At 36.8% G+C, this 15828-nt stretch overlaps 1 protein-coding gene across 14 annotated transcripts in view; it reads right to left on the bottom strand.

The window, feature by feature from the left end:
- Positions 1-15828, bottom strand: part of LOC135198695 (uncharacterized) — a 325058-nt gene that overhangs the window by 107325 nt on the left and 201905 nt on the right. The window contains exon 1 of one of the 14 annotated variants that reach the window (XM_064226606.1): positions 2216-2351. The exons of 11 other annotated variants lie outside the window; for them this stretch is intronic. The gene's annotated coding sequence lies outside the window, so the exon portion shown is untranslated. Of the gene's footprint in view, positions 1-2064; positions 2352-15828 lie in introns of those variants that run through there. 2 more of the 14 variants (XM_064226628.1, XM_064226617.1) reach the window with 2 other exon arrangements.

Genomic DNA, 15828 nt, shown 5'->3' with positions numbered 1-15828 from the left:
AATAGAAGCTACATTTGATTAACAACAGACAGCTGCGCAAATCGCGGACTGAGGGACAGAATCACCTGAGAAAGAAAGGGAAAGAAATCAAACCAGCTTGTCAGGAGGTCTAGAAATTTTGGCTAGATGGAGCAGAAGACGAGCGCTGGTAGGACAACGGTGAGTGGCGCACTGTAAGGCGGTCAACAAGATGCTGAGGTAATTTCTTTGGGTATATAGAGTACCTATGCCCATATGGAAGTCTCAGCAAAGTGGGTTCGTTTACGATTCCTCAATTTACGAACGTACGTGAGAGATTTATCGACACGGGAGTAGCGCCAGGTGGGGTTAGCCTTCCCGCTCTCGACAAGTCTTCAGAGACCAAGCTGATAGCCTATAACCTTTGTATACCTGATTACGACCACCACACCCGTCTTGACTATCAGTCAACAAAGGCACAAAGATTTCTTAAACGGAGCATGATGGTCCGTTCGTCCTCGTCCAGAGAAACTTTGGACTTCTGGTGTGTGATCGGTAACATCCTTGGCTACCCAACTAGGTGACCTAGTCGAAATTTCTGAACAAAGGAGGGCGGATGGGATGGGTACACTCAGTTTACCCTTTGTATTTCTGTTGACCAAGGCAGTGAATTACGTACCAAGTTTCAGACGACTGCTATATAAAAGCATGGCTAAAAAGCAGCAAGGGCCGATCCATTCGACCTCACGAAACTGAAAACTGGAAATAAGGTTTACATACAACGCACAGAACAGATTCTGTCTATACCAAAACCAAATAAACATCACAGTTAAAAGGTCAGTAAGGAAAGTAATTAACGAGCTGCATTGACTCTTATCTCTGTTGCCACGCGGCCACCGAAACACAGTTGGAGGTCCAGATTACCACCGACCACAAGTCAACAATACTTGACCTTTCTACTATGGCACAAACTAGACGATGTCAATGCAATACAGAAGCACCCGAAAATCATTTAAGAAAAACATACAAGATAACATTGAGGTTACTCTTCGAACATTTACAAATCTAAACACAATAATGAAGGATTCGTTTCTGAAACTGGGAAGACCAAAATGAAGGAAAATTGTGACAATTTTTTTTAATGTATTGATAAATCAAAGCAATAAAGCCGAGAGAGAGAGAGAGAGAGGAAGAGAGCGGCTTTTCTCCGTAGTCACACCACAAACATAGAGGCATGAAAGTCGTAAAACAGAGTTCATAATGGAATGAAAGCATTACGACCGTAAGCAAAGAATGCGGAATTAGAGCCGATTTCGAGAGCAGGCGTCATGGGCAACTGCAGTGCTTGTTACAAGGACTTGCCAGATGCTGCCAGATGGAAAATGAGAAAAGGAGGGGAGGGAGGGGAGCTTCTCTCCCTCCCTTCCTCCCTCCCTCTCTCCTTTTCTCGTGGAAACATTCGTATCGTTATCAACTACTGTATTACTCTTAAGCGATAAGAATAAACCCTGTCCTCCAGTAGATAAACACAACAGGCATTGATGTGTTTATATATCTATACCATATATATGTATATATGTATATATATATATATATATATATATATATATATATATATATATATAGAGAGAGAGGAGGGAGAGGAAGGAGAGAGAGAGAGAGAGAGAGAGAGAGAAGAGAGATTTTTTAATCTATAAGCACGCGCGAGTTTATATATATTAATATTCAGAAATACAGAAATCCACTCACGGAAGCCTCCAATCTTAATTATAAATATATATATATATATATATATATATAGATATATATATATATATATATATATATATATGTATATATATATATGTATATATATATATATATAGATATATATAGATATATATGTATATATAATATAAATTTCAAGACCGAGTCCTCGTTAATCGGAAAATCGCATAAAAATAATGAAAAAATCAACGTTAAAATTTAACATCACAGAACACATACACAAAAAAAAAGCCATTAAATTTTCAAATACCGCACCGACTTCAAACTTAGTCCTGTCCGTACCCACCCAGGCAGATTGACAAATAAAAAAAAAAAACAATAATAATGAAAAACTAGTACCTAACTAAACGTCAAAGCAATTTCCACAAACACGTCAAAACATCGCTAAAAGACCAGCACACGATGTCGTTGTACAATACATTTTTCTGTAACACTGCCTCGGATTACTGAGACCAGGCTTAACGCAACACCGATAGACGAACAAACATACACGAGTGACATAACAGGCCCAATCATCGACATAAGACGGGGGAGAAATAACTATGGAGGGGAGGCAGTGCGGGATTCACTAGACATTGAGACGCCTTCGAGGTTCAAGGGAGACTGGACTGAGAGAGACCACCGAGTGAGTGTGCATCCAACTATCCACTAAGTACAGAGACCGAGAAAGACACTCGTCGATGTACGTACGTACGTTATGTACGCACGCACACGCACACACGTACATCGTCCTAGTCGTCGTTCACGGACGCACATCCTGTTTGGAAACATCAGAAGAAAGACAAACTCTGCTTCTATCACGTTTATTCCACTTATAGAGGGAGATGGAAGTACCATAGGGGATGATGGCAGGCGTCCTTCCTCGGTGGGTCTTGGCAAACATTGCTATTTCTTTGAGTTACATTTATCAATCTATTATAGGCTCTCTCTCTCTCTAAATTTCTCGGGTCAAGAAAGGTCAGTGAACGAACCGACACACCGGGTACGAGAGAGAGAGAGAGAGAGAGAGAGAGAGAGAGAGAGAGAGAGAGAGATAGAGAGAGAGAGTGGGGGGGGGGGGGTTCTGAGTGACATTAAATAGAACGTGCCTTTTTTAATACTCTTAAAGAATTTCATCCTTTAATAACTGTCTGTAAATCTTTGGTTTGTGTGTTTTCAAATTTTATTAACATAACATTAACAACGATAACAAGACTATAACCATACCATACAAGTTATAATGTTGCCAATTTGGAAATAAATGAGAACAATATTTTATGATTGCCTTCTTTTCTTTTTATATACATACATACCTACACCCAAGCGCAAGTTGTTGCATGAGAGATGTATATACACCAAAACTGTTTACAACTCCTGCATATATTCGCAACAGTGCATATCCATCTGTGTATGGTTCTATTCCGTAATAATCCATAAAGTAAATTATTCCTTATACCAAAGTCATGCAACAGATCAAGGTGTGGTTTAAAGGAACATTTGATCTCTTATAATCATCGTCTATATCTTGCCAATATCTTTTATAACTATGGCCTTTGATCTGCAATGATCTCTGCTGAGATCTGCACATTACCCTGAGATCGAAAGATACTAGAAATTTGAAAAAAAAAATAAATAAGAAAACAGTAACGTAAATGCATATTTTAGCGTTTTTCATCACTCACGACACAAAAGAACTTTATAAACCATTAAAAATGATCACAAAGTAATTAAGATTTACATCCACTTGTTACAAACAATATGATAATTAGACGTTCTCGCCGCGTCAACAAAAAATAAAATGAAAGGCACCAGGTCGCTAAGCCTCAAGATTCACAGGGTATGATGAATCAAGTAAAAAAAGGCCACCATGAACCAAAGACTCGTCTTCAGTCCCCTTTTGATCTAACATTTACGCGTACGTTTCATTCTATAAATTGTTGGAATCATTTCATTCATTAATTTATCTGTTTGTCTCTACTACCTTAGAATATGATTAGACACCCGAAAGTTGCCACCTAATCATAATTGTGACAAATTAATTGACCTTTACATTCATCTTATACAAATAATAATTACAATTACCCGATCCTCATCCATTAACAAAGGGTAAAATGAAATTGACGACAACAAGAAGTACAGGACAAGAAAAGTGACATTTTTGCTTCCCACTACTCTCCCAAACTTGGAATCGGCGAAGATTACCACTGACATTCCAGTTTCACTGAAAAAAAAACAAAAAACAAAAAAAAAACAGCCGAGACTGAACGTTTAGTTCGTTAACATACCAGGTTGATAGTTTGGAACGCAACGAAAAAACTTCAATTGAAAAACGGTATCATTCTTTTATCACTTGTAAGGTTTTCACTCTTAGTGTTATTTCCATTCTCACTTAGCTTGTGTGTGGGTAAATAACATTTCTCAATCACTAACGCCACAGCCTGAGTTTATCGATCACCAAACTGCCATAAGACGCACTGAAAGACTTCTCTGACAAGGACTCTTGCAGCTTACTTAAAGGGGCTTATGCTTTCACCGTTAAAAATATACAGAGCCTTGAAAAGTATGAGACCATTTTTACTTTGTTTTTCGTTAACATTTTTTTCCAAATAATTACGGATATAGGTTAGGTTGTCTACTTGGAGATTATATATATAATATATATATATATATATATATACTATATCTATATATATATAAGATATATATATATATACATATATATATATATATATGTATGATGTTTATATATATATTATATATATATATATGTATATGTATATATATATATATATATATACATATATATATATACCTATATATATTCCATACAATATACATATATTTGTATGTATATTTACACATATTTCATACAGTACTATACATATATATGTATATACTATATACAATATGTTACATGTATATTCATACTATATATATATATACATTTTATATATGGATATATACATAAAGATAGATACATACATATATATCCACACGTGTGTATATAATGTAAACTGCTGAGGTCGCAATGCTAGTCTATCTAATGAGGGAACAGGCTTATAAAAACAAACTATCCGAGTACATCTTTAATTACAAATTACCGAGAGCAAACGATAACCCCTAAAGCGTATATGATAATTACGCAAAAAAGAAAAAAAAATACAGCATAACGAATTGAGACGGGAATCAGAGAAATACAGTTACGGTGCGACGGATTCTATGTCTTCCATTTTACTTAATGGAATTGAATGGCGTGGAATATCACATTTAGGCCAAAGGACAAGCGCTGGGACCTATGAGGTTATTCAGCGCTGAAAGGGAAATTGAGGGTAAAAGAAGTTTGAAAGGTGCAAAAGGAGGAAAAGCTGGTAATTGTGCTTTGAAGCAATAGTTAGAATGGAATGTAAGATGGAAGAAAGAGAATATAAACGGAGGTAGAGTAAAATGAATGAAAGCGGTTGTAGCTAGGGGCCGAAGAGACGTTGCAAAGAACCTTAAGCAATGCCTACAATACACCGTGTGAGGTGCACTGATGGCACTAAACGACCCTCCGAGACTAATGCTGTCAAAATCAGTATATCTCAAATTGCCCTTCTCAGTGACTGGTGATTTCTCTCCACTGACGAGCTCTGGTATTCTTTATCATACCCCGTTTTCCCAGCTAGAATAAATCTTCCATCCCTCGAGAAGCGGGTTTGTTATTCCAGAAAATGACTAAAACTAAGTGAAATATGCTCTCTCTCTCTCTCTCTCTCTCTCTCTCTCTCTCTCTCTCTCTATATATATATATATATATATATATATATATATATATATATATATATATATATACCATTGTTTATATATGTTTATGTAAATGTTTGTGTGTGTATCTTGAGTAGCTGAATAATCGATTTTATTTCATTTTTCATAAGTTTTCGGAGAGGGAAATTACACTTGTATACACACTCAAATCAAGGCAGGATCCTCCATTAAAACAAAGTATGATGTAGACTTTCTTTCACGCGTGAATACAAAATTCCTCTTGGAAATATTGCGAAATACTTGTTAAACTATTCAGAAAATACTCAGAAATTATGCGAGTTCCCGTAAAATAAAATAAACAAAATACACCGGTCACATTTTTATAATCCCTGCGTTTGTACTGATTAACGTAACTGTACATACAAATGGATATATACCATAAGGAGATAAAGTTTAGTGTCTTCATGTTGAACAATATATTGCGACATTTACCTGCGATATCTTCAAAAACAGATATATACCTCATAAGCTACTAAAATTCATCATATAGAAGTTCGTGCTGTGTTCACAGTTATACAATGGAAAATCTAAGTAGAAAAATGCACTCGTCAACTGCATGTGCATAACAGGATCTGCAAAAATCTCCCATCACAAGACATGACACGCCGCATCTAGAGGATCTAACCGGAAACGCCCCCTTCCTTCTCATGGGAAATTCTTGGACCCCAAAGGGCCAGCTAAAACTGTTTGCTAACCAACGGCACATCTGCTGTTCTCGAGAGAGAGAGAGAGAGAGAGAGAGAGAGAGAGAGAGAGAGAGAGAGAGAGAGAGAGAGGTTTAATAAAACACTAGATATTTACTTTATGTTTCACTTAATTCCAAAGCAGCCATACGAACTGAGAGAGAGAGAGAGAGAGAGAGAGAGAGAGAGAGAGAGAGAGAATTTAATCAAACACTAGATATTTACTTAGTTTATGTTTCACTTAGTCCCCAAAACAGAGAGAGAGAGAGAGAGAGAGAGAGAGAATTTAATCAAACACTAGATATTTACTTAGTTTATGTTTCACTTAGTCCCAAAACAGAGAGAGAGAGAGAGAGAGAGAGAGAGAGAGAGAGAGAGAGAGAGAATTTAATCAAACACTAGATATTTCCTTACTTTATGTTTCACTTAATTCCAAAACAGTCAGAGAGAGAGAGAGAGAGAGAGAGAGAGAGAGAGAGAGAGAGAGAGAGAGAGACATTCAACTAATCACTAAATATCTACTTACTGTATCCTTCGGTAACTCAACTCCAAAGCTGTCATACGTACCTGAAAAAGAGAAGAAAAAGGTAATTCATCACGGATATATTTGCTTATCAACATCGTATGGCATTACCTCAATTCTCTCTCAACCTGCGGCGTCAATAACCTCGTCGTTGCGACGCCAGTAAGAATTAATAAATCAATCAATCATCAATCTCTCAACCTGCCTCACCGAGACCATTTAAAGGGCGATATCACGATCCACCAAGATAAACAGAAATCCACAATCAACGTAAACACAAGCAAACCTATGCATTCTTACGCAACGCAAGGAAGGGAGGAGGAGGAGGAGGAGGAGAGGCAGGAGGAGGAGGAGGCAGGAGGAAGAGGAGGAGGAGGTGGGGGGGGGGGGGGGTAGGTACAGAAAGGAACAACGAAACCATTCTTAAAACGAGACGCCTCGACCAAAACAGAAGAAAAGCCGCAGCCATCAGTCCAACAACCAAGCTAACGACCTCAAGCACCTTGAAACTCCCTTGGAAAGGACGCGAAGAGAGAGAGAGAGAGAGAGAGAGAGAGAGAGAGAGAGAATACCTCAGTTAAAGGAGGAAACTGAGAAGAAAATCAAGGAAATAGGAGAGAGAGAGAGAGAGAGAGAGATGTCTCTTGGCTAAAGTGAGGAAACTCAACAGAGTAAAGTCTCAGGAGATGGGAGGAAAGTGAACAAAGAGAGAGTGAGAGGAAGTGAGAGAGATGCCTTGGCTTAAGGGAGGAAATCAAGAGAAGAAGAGAGAGAGAGAGAGAGAGAGAGAGAGAGAGAGAGAGAGAATTGAACAATACTTCCAGTTTGTGACCCTGATGGAATAAAAGAAGAAGAGAAATCACCTGTTACTGAATTCAGCAAGACTGACCAAGATCCACGATTCTTCTCGTGTAGGCAATTAAGGGAATAACTGAAGAGAGAGAGAGAGAGAGAGAGAGAGAGAGAGAGAGAGAGAGATGAAAATGATTCACAAAATAGTAACTTCGTCATGAAAGACTAAAGACCTCCCTCCCCAACCGCCTCCCTCGTACAGCAAAACCCACTAATGACTAATATAATTAATGTTTATTAGAAATACGTTGCCTCACTCGGTGAAACTTCATTGGTTATGCATTTGGAATGAGTTAGAAATAAGTGTTTCTTCGAATAAAGGTACAGGTAACTGAGGTATAAATTTGCAGGGTATAATACGCAGGTGTACGGTAGGATTTTGATTCAGACGTATGATAGGCCACGGTATATAGAATAAGGTAGATAGGCGACAGAATTTGACAGGAGAACAGCAACATGGTTTCGGAAAGGAAGAGAGAGCCTGGATCAGATGTTTGTTGTGAAAGACTCCCACGGGAAGTCTGAGAGTAGAGGAAAACCTTGAACCTAAATAAAGCTAAGTGGAGGTTGTTGTTGAGTACGCATTGTATAGAGGGTAAACTGCTGATAGAGATGAAAAGATTTATGATCAAAGACAAGGATGTGCTGGAATTTGTAATCCGGAGAGTGACTGGTTTCGAATAAAAATAGGGGCCGAGACAAAGGTGTATTTTCTCCATAGCTGTTTACTGTATGGATTAGCTGATGTGATAAGTTAGGAGAAAGACGACAGATGTAAGTGCTAGACTGTAGGCTAGGACAACGGTCTGTGAATGTAGTGTGGAATTTTTGGAGCATGCTAACAACACCAAATTTATTAGAGATCGTTAAGAAAAACCTCAGAGATCAATGAAGGAATTTGATGGCGTTTACAAGAGGAGAGGTAAAAATATACGTAAAAGTATGATTAAGACGTAGTGAATGTTACTATGGACTGCGAGAGAATGAAAGCTGTGGATTCTTATTAGTATACTTGGGATTCAACAAAGTCAATGATGGTAGTATGTGAGAAGTGATGAATCAGAAAGTAGATTTAGGAAGATAAGTAGCAACATATGCACAAGACTGGGAAGAAACATAGTGTTCAATGAAGCCAAAGCTGGCATACCTGAAGGGCTTGTTGAACCAAACCTCCTCTATGGAAGTGAAATGTGGATGTTGAATAAAAAAAAAATGGGAGCGGAAAAGAGGTATTGTTCGTACAGTCTTTGTGGTATACTCTTAGGAAGAAATGAAAAGATGGAAATGTGAAGGCATGTCAAATAAGGATGGATCAGTCTGTTTGAAATGAGTTGGTCACTTGGAAAGAATAGACGATGATGAACTGGTGAAGAATTTACAATTCAAGAGGCGATGCTAGGCTGGAGAAGGGAAGCTCTAGAAAGGGTTGGATACTTGGAGTGCAACAGTTATCGGTACGGAGGGGCCCTGACATCCAGGAAGCGAGATAATGCATGCAACATGCATACAAGTGGCAGAAAGTATGTTGGAGATTTGACTCATTTCTGATGGGCCTTTGTGTAGATGTACGAATTGGCTATAGTAGATTCACATCAGCCCTACATTTGATGTCGAGGCCAGTCCCTTACGACGTTCCTGATTGGCTGTTGATAAGCCAACGACAGGGCTGGAAAAACTCTCAGTCTCTCTCGAGAGTTCACATAGGCAGGATGTATGTTTCATCTCTCCTGAGGTATACGTCTTTCAGGAGAGGTGGAATATAGATGCTACCCATGTGAACTCTGAAGAGAGACTGAGTTTCCAACCCTGTGACTGGCTTATCAACAGCCAATCAGGAGCGTCGTAAGGGACTGGCCTAGACGTCAAATGCACGGCTGATGTGTATCTACTATAGTGCTGCGTAGGTTTTCAGCGCATGAGGGCTCATCTACGATTCAGGAGTTTAAGTGTGAATGTGGCAGGGATTACTGTCCTTTCATTTCTTGGGAGCCACCTCCTGACTGAGCAAACGGCTACAAGTTGGAAACAGCCAAGAGCAGCATTCTTCACTTCTGAAGGTGGTAAGTCTGGAGAGTGCGACATGAAAGGGCGTTTCTCCTCGGGACTGTGCTGATAAGGGTCGCCGCACTTCCTTCGGTCTCTTTTTCATTCCTCCTTTTTCCGTCGTAGTTAAGAAGCGTCGATGTTGACACGCAACTCGGGAAGCGTTTCCTTCACATTCATTGACTTGCTCATATTATATGTATACACATATGGTGTTATAATTATAGAGTGCTGGTATTTTTGGAGTTGCTGTTCTATAAAGTCGGTGTAGCTACTTTATCGTTGTTGCTGGATTTCGAAAATAAGTACGTTCTAACATTTACTTTTAAAAATTCCTCACGTGGATATTTAAGCGTTTGAGCGCACACATACACACACACACACACACATTATATGCGTCTGCCTAAACGGTTAAATGACAAAATGAGTAATTTTGGAAAGTTAATGTGAGTGCTTACATATTCAGAGTCAAGAAAAATGATAAAGTAGTTCAAAAGTATGGCAAAGTATTCCGACATTACAGAATAACAGCAACAAAACTGACGACATCATACAATTATGACACCATGAAACTGGTATCATCAAAAAGCAGCAGTAAAAATGCCGTTCTTTTATAATACTAAAAAATACTGGCATCACAGAACAGCAGCACGAAAAATGCCAGCATTTAGAGGCACGACAAACACTAACGGCAAAATAAAACTAGAACACCAAAATTCCCAGCATCATGAACTGAACTGCAAGAGAAAAAAAAAAAAAAAAAAAACTGGACTTACAGAATGCGACTCCAAAAATACTGGGCATTATAGAATCGCACCGCCAAAAATAACGTCATCATACAATTGTAAAGCCGACCCCTAGCAAAGCATTGTGCCCAGTCATTATACTGTACTGTCGCATCATCATAACAATGAAGTATTTTCCACTGACGGATAAAATTCATCGCCCTTACAAAGGGAGTGAGTCCTTAACAAAAGCATCGTGCGTTTCCTAAACCGGCCCACCTGGGATCTCTCTCTCTCTCTCTCTCTCTCTCTCTCTCTCTCGTAATTCTCTTTTGACTTTTAATCTTTACCTACTTCATAGTTAGTTCCTTTCTAAGGTCCTGATATAGATCAATTTCCTTCCGGCTTTCGCCCTATTTTACTTCATGATATCTAAACCTGTTATTTATTTTCGATTCTTCTCTCTCTCTCTCTCTCTCTCTCTCTCTCTCTCTCTCTATCTAATAATATATAATTATATATAATATATATAATATATATATATATATATATATATATATATATATATATATTCAAAAACTGTTCTCTCTCTCTCTCTCTCTCTCTATTCAAATCAGTGTTAAACACTTATAAATCCACACTATACTGATATGAATATATATAATATATTATATATATATATATATTTATATATATATATATAATATATATATAAAATCAGTTATCTACGTAAGGGGTATTTATAAGTGTTTTAAACATGGATTTGATAGAGAGGAGGAGAGGAGAGGGAGAACAGTTTTGAATATATATATATATGATTTTATAATATATATTATAATATAATATATTATATATATATGATATATATATAATATATATATATATATATATAATATATATATATATATATAATACCTTATGGATCATGAGGTATATATTGTAAATTTATCCGTCTCTTGATTTCACCTTTCATAGTTTTATTTCGCTGGTTTCTTGGAATTGTATATTTCAGTGTAATTTTACCATGTATTATATAATTATATATATTATATATATAATATATATATATAAATATATATTAAAAGTAAATATTACAATTGTAAAATTACACTGAAATATATATAAAAAAAAACAATTCAAAGAACCAGCGAAATAAAACTATGAAAGGTGAAATCAAGAAACGGATAAATTTAACAATATAAGACCTCATGAAAATCTAAACCCCCCTCCCCCCCCCCACCCCCGGTGGTCGGGGGCATCGCCTTCAAGCGAGAGTGGGAACGAAGCAGAACGAGAACCTTCATATTGAGCTGCATCGCAATGCAGAGGCATTCTATGGGCATCACGAATAACCAGTTGCGCGCACATCCGCCCAGAGAGAGAGAGAGAGAGAGAGAGAGAGAGAGAGAAGGCTAATCTCTCAACGCTTATGAAGATGAATGGACGGGGAAGCCTTACCCTCCATTTCCATGTACATTTTGATTTGCTGATTTATTACGGCTTGTTTCGCGAGTATCAGTAAGCCTCCATGTCGAGATTATTACAAAAGCACAAAAATAAGAAGCTATAGTGAAAAGCTAAGGAATACAAGAACACAAACGCATGCACTCATTCATTGGATCTTCACTCCATCGATTCACTGCAAGATAAAGGAGTAAATACATCTAACTTGATTTCTCGAAATGTAAAAAAAAAAAACACACCTTCACCCATGACGTCATTCAGGCTGTAACCAATAACGGCTGGCGCCCTAAAGCAGAGCTGCTCTTTCCCGAAATTTCTCTGCCACAGAATCTTGGTTGAAAACTTGGTTGGGGAAAATGGGGGGGGGCGAGAGAGAGAAGAGAGAGAGAGAGAGAGAGAGAGAGAGGAAACTGCAGTTTAAAATTACCTGCAGAGCGGAATTTGCATTAGGCAAAACAGAGAAAAAGACATAGTTCAATAACTGTGGGAGATCATGTGATTTGTATTTTAGAGAGACATGACACGTAGCAATTTTTGCTAATAAAAAGGTTTATGCAAGTTGCACAGTAGCATCACGGCGCTGAGATGGGAATAAAACTTCTGGTATGCACGCTTAACAATACTGGCATCCTAATCAAGAAATAACTTATAGATATAACCGTACTTTTCGGGAAATTTCGAACGGCATGAAAATGCGAATGAATGAAAAATGAAACGCATCTATTGTAATAACTCAACCGAGTATAAAATAAACTGAACATCTCCCAACCGATAAAATGCAATTTCTACGCATCGGCAAAGTAAAAATGATTTACCAAATAGATAAAAAAAAATAATTTCAAAAATAGAAGCACACCGTTCGGTTCACCAAATCCTCTTAATGCCTAGACCAGGAAGCGCGGCCGCACAAGCGATGAAACCCTATCTGTTCGGGCTTGATTTTGTATGTTTTGCAGGTGAAGATGTACTACAGTGCGCAGTCACATTCATAACCAATGAAGCACTTTCATTTGCATTCGTTTGCGTATGCTAAGAGGTATTTTGACCGAATAAATTGTATTCGAAGTGAAAATTACTGACGCTTTCATTTGCATTTGTTTACGTATGCTAAGAGGTATTTTGACCGAAAAAATTGTATTGGAAGTGAAAATGATTGACACTTTCATTTGCATTCGTTTGCTTATGCTAAGAGGTATTTTGACCGAATAAATTGTATTGAAGGTGAAAATGATTGACACTTTCATTTGCATTCGTTTGCGTATGCTAAGAGGTATTTTGACCGAATAAATTGTATTGGAAGTGAAAATGATTAACACTTTCATTTGCATTCGTTTGGGTATGCTAAGAAGTATTTTGACCAAATAAATGTGTATTGGAAATGAAAATGAACTAAAACAAAATTAAAGGAAGTAATAGACTATAGACATTAAAAGCACAGTAAAATCACTTGAAATATAACTGACTAAAAGAAAACTACACGAAATCCCCACGAAGGGTCCAAGGACGCCAATAAAACTCCTCTAAAACTTACTTCAATAACATTCAAACTCCGACCTATAGAAGTGGAAATGAAGCGTTTCCATATATTCTAAATCGATTTTGCAGGTTATGGAAATGAAACTGGAAATTCAACAAGATGGAAATGGAAAATGAGGCATCAGTACAACAAAGAAGCTCATGAATAGTATTTAAGACTTCTGGAGACACGAACATATACAGAAAATAATCCCGGTTGGAAATTTCACCCAAGAACTCTTAAAAAAAATTATCTTCAATCTAGGACTATTCACGACTCAAGACCAGCTAAGTAACCCAACGTCAGATTATTCAGGAATATTCCGTATCGGTCATTTTTTTTCGCAATAAAAGTACCAAAATATCAACAGGATGCGGTAAGGAATGACGCGTTTAGAGTCTACGAGCGAGTGCCATCTTTTAGGGGAGAGAGAGAGAGAGGAGAGAGAGAGAGAGAGAGAATCACGCCTCCATGAATGAGAAGGCAAGCTTATGAGATAAATCTTCACAACAGATTCATGGCAGCGGTTGAATGATCATGAAACCGCACTATCTTTAATTGCCAGCCAGACTGAGCCAGTTAAAAGTCCACAAAATAAGTGACACCACTCTGCCGAGAATTTATCGTCCTCCTTTGATTCTCAAGTTTTATAAACATTTTGAGAAATTACCCAGAAATGTCGTGGTTTTTGGAGATGTCATGATGAAGATCACCAGAAAGTTCATATATTACAAATTTTCGATAAAGTATATAATTATTTTACGGATTCGTAACACAATGAAATCATCGATTTTTTGTGCGCAGAAAAACTTTATAAACTAAAAATGCTCCTATTAAGGATTAAAACAGGAATCTCAGAGAAAGTTGTGGTTTATCCTACCAGACTCTTCAAGTTCAATCTACCGCATACCATACCTTTATGAGTAAGTTCCTCGCCGAACATCTGACAGCATCGTAATCTTAATATTTTTCTTTCTTTCTTAAATCTTGATTCCCTCGCTTTACCCTTAGGTATGAACTTGATCAAGAAAGAAATAAGAAAGAAGAACTTGTTGACGAATAATGATGCTGTTCTAATTTCATCTTCTAACTTACAACTCAAATTAGCCAAAGTTTCAGTTGGACGTCTTCACAGCCTACCGGAGGCATACAAATGAATGATAACAAATTTTATCTTATAAAAGCTGTCAAATTTTGTGTGTGTGTGTCTATTTGCATACATATGATTATCTATCCATCTATCTATCTACCTATCTATATTTATATATATATCAATATAGAGGATCCACAGTAATATCCTTGTTTATCTAGATATAATATGTTTATACAAAAGCTTAAAGCTTTCGTCCATCCTCCTGTGGACTTGATCACTAAGCAAAAGTCCACAGGAGGATGACGAAAGCTTTAAGCTTTGTATAAAGAAACATATTATATCTAGATAAAACAAGGATATTACTGTGGATCCCTCTATTGATTTCTTAGAAGCCACGATACAGTGTTTTATATTGATTACATATATATAATATATATATATATATATATATATATATATATATATATATATAATATCCTTCAATCCACGGTAGATAGGTGGGTGAATCTGGGGACTTGGAACAATTACTTCCATAGTTTATTTCTACATTTCTCAAGAACGTGTTCCTTCGTGCTACTTGATATTATATATATATATCTATATCTATCTATATATATATATATATATATATATATATATATATGTATATATATATATATATATATATATATATATATATATATATATATATATATATACACGGAAATAAACTTGCAGTCGGGCCGATAAAATGAAAATCCTGCGACTTGACTCTTGAAGTATTTTTAAATCGAAAGAGATTCCCAGATACGCAAACAATATTCACATACGACACGCGAATCACATCTCATTTCCTCAAGTCACTCATAAAAGATACAAAATAAACATCTCAGCAGATATTTCATCTCGCCGTCAAAAACTACTTACACGACGAACCTGGGGCAGTGACTTTTAATTTCTTTTGAGCCACCCTCCATAACGAAATCAAGAAAACATCTCATTCCCTTTTTGAATCGCAGCATATATTGCCAAAAGTATATGATCACGGTCTTCTAAACCTCTACATTGCAATGGGAGCATGAATTATGAGCAGGATGTTGACCTTCAAAGCAGATCATTTTCGACATTCTCAAAGTCATCTTCTTGCTATGAAAGAGGCTTCACCCTCTTTCGTAGCAGTTGGGGCAAAACACCTTAATATCCTGGTGGACATGTAACGAGGATTATCCACAAGATTATCTGCAGGTAGTCGCTTAGGTAACACATATTAGCACACTTACACAGTCATACACACATACTTATGTATATATATAATCATATATATATCTATCATATATATATATATACATATATATATATATATATATATCTATATATATATATATATATATATATATATATATATATATATATATATATATATATACACACACACATAAAAG

This window comes from Macrobrachium nipponense, chromosome 23 (assembly GCF_015104395.2).
Source record: "Macrobrachium nipponense isolate FS-2020 chromosome 23, ASM1510439v2, whole genome shotgun sequence".
Taxonomy (NCBI): Eukaryota; Metazoa; Arthropoda; class Malacostraca; order Decapoda; family Palaemonidae; genus Macrobrachium; species Macrobrachium nipponense.
Note: the sequence above shows the minus strand (reverse complement) of the source record. Positions and strands in the feature narration are given on the sequence as shown.